The sequence below is a fragment of the Montipora foliosa genome, chromosome 2 (genome assembly GCF_036669935.1).
Source record: "Montipora foliosa isolate CH-2021 chromosome 2, ASM3666993v2, whole genome shotgun sequence".
In the NCBI taxonomy this organism is placed as follows: domain Eukaryota; kingdom Metazoa; phylum Cnidaria; class Anthozoa; order Scleractinia; family Acroporidae; genus Montipora; species Montipora foliosa.
In genome coordinates this window covers 42,250,233-42,252,732 of record NC_090870.1, presented here as the reverse complement: position 1 = coordinate 42,252,732, position 2,500 = coordinate 42,250,233, and positions in this window count along the sequence as shown.

The window sequence follows — 2,500 nt, the reverse complement described above, 5'->3', positions numbered from 1 at the left end:
CAAACCAATTTTCTCACTGCATAGATTCACAAACTTCCCTTGACAATTTTCTTCTTCTTCTTCGACAAAGCCCATAACCCTCACAATTTTGACGACGGGAAAACTGTTCATTCTCGTTTGCCTTTGCGGCCACTTCCTCGATGGTGTCTTCCAAGGTTTTCACTTTCCCATCCAGGGCAGCAATTTCAGCTTTCAAGTCTTTCACAATCCTCTCCATAGCTTGGCCCACAGCTTCTTTAACAGCTTTCGCAATAATATCCTTAAAGTCCTGGGAGGTCAAGTAACTCTTCATTGCTTCGGCGACTTCAACTTTCATGCCCGCGTTCGTCATGGCCTTGCTCAAACCAGCAAATTTTAAATAGGACACGTCACGTTTAAAACACTTTTAAAACGTTGCCCAAGCACTAACTGTGCCTTCATAAGACAGTTGACATCGAGATAAGCAACTAAACAAGTAAAATCAAGAGCTAAGAGTAAAAAAAACAGAGAGACGTACAAGACACGTGTACCTCCGTTGTAGCCTCCGTCAAGTTTTCTTGTTGTTTCTAATTACACTCAATGGATGACAGCAAGACGACATCCCTGTAGTCTTCAGTACAGTCATACTCTATATAATCTGCGTCATTTTTAAAATCAAATCATGTACAAATTCTTTTAAATCAGGAATGACATTTGTTTGAAACCAATGTTGGTCGGGCATCATTAATGAACTTTTTATATATTTAATTTTTTCTTGTTCTTCGTATAGAAGGACGATGTAACCTGGAGAGTTAAATAAATTCAGATACAACTGTAGTTGCGTAAAGTCTTTCTGGTGGATACGAGGGTTTTCGGAGGTGGTGGTCTTGACCTCGACGATATTATGATGTTGATCGCGTCCATCTATTCTTCCTTTTAGGTCAACAGGGATGTTAAATAGTTCAAATAAATGAGTGGACGACATCTCTTGTTTTTCTCGAAGTGGCGCACCGATGGCCTCGGCGATGACTTGATGTTTTTCCGAGTTTTCTCCCATCGTGACTCGCACAAAGTTGGCCGCTTGAGGAAGGAGATGATGTTGTTCCTCCTGTTTGAGATTGTGCTGTACTTTCCGAGTCATCTGGGCGACATGTTTTTTGTCGCTGATTGTTGGCTTTGTCTCCTTTAGGACCGCACCAGCCATCGTATTGCGTATTTCCTCGAGAGGATGTCTTTTGTCGAGACTGGCTGGGGTGATGTTAGCCAACGCAGCAACCGTTTGTACAGCCGTGGTGGTCATCTCAAAGGACACTTCAAGCGGTGGAGTCGCCGATGGGATGTTAGCAGCGTCACTAGCGTGGGCCAGGATGGTGTGTTTGTTCATTTGAAAGAAGACGCGATTTCTTTTCATGATTTTCTGTGCCACGCTTTCTATGCTTTCAAACGGATTCAGCCCTAAAATCACGGGGACATCGCTGACATGGATGATGAAACTCATGATTGTAAAGCCCAAGCAACACCAACCCTTTTTAAAGAAGTATACAAAAGTTTGGTTTTATCAACGGATTTGATAATGTAAATTGGCCAGCGGAGGAATTATGGGTTACCGGCAGTTTTGAAAGTAGAGTAGGAGCTACGCTATTGGTGGTAACATGGCAACGTGAAAAATAGGAATCCACAAATGACAACGACAAGACGCTCTAAGAAAGCGTACACTGGGTTGCCTGTGATGCATGTTGTTACACAAAAACAGAAGGCACTGTCAGTATTGAACTGCAGGAGCGCTTACCATTTGAATGGAATTTTCGGTAATTCCGAAGAAAATTCAAATGGAACGGTTCATCCCGGTGGAATGTTTTCGGAAAAAAGGTTATACCTTTCGAGGTATTCCTTTTTCTCCCTTTGACCGGAATGCCCAGAAATTTCTGTACCATTTGCCCACAATTACAAGTGCCAGAGAAAATATACCGTTTCATTTGTTTTTCAATTGGAACAACCCGTTTTTCTGGCAAATGATACGGGACATTCCCATTTTCTCTTTCTAAGTACAGAACGTGCAGTACCATTTGTCGAAACATTCTCACCGAAAATTTCATTCAAATGGTAAGCGCTCCGGGGTGCCAGTTAATTTTTTCAAGTGGGGGGTCATTAAGACCATTTGAGGGTCACCCACATGTCGCGCCAGCAGAGGCCCTTTGGCTCACACGTTCACACCTTCAATTATTTTGTAATATCCTGTCCCATTTTGAGGTCTTTTAGTTTTTTAAGCTTTGATAATAAATTCAGTTTAAAGATAACAAACACGCTCTTGAGTAAAGGTGCATGTGATCACCTTGTGTCAAGTGAATGAACTACGGGAAAGAATGTTAATCGTTCGTTGTTTTCAGAGTAAAACAACGTACTTTTTAGCCAAGAAACTTCCGTCTTTGGTTTTTTTAATTTTGTTGTAATATTTAACTGAATATTTACATTTCATTTGTCGGGTCAGGAAGCCTTCTTTGTTGGGTTCCAGAGAAACGTATCTATTGTGACTTCAAGGTGA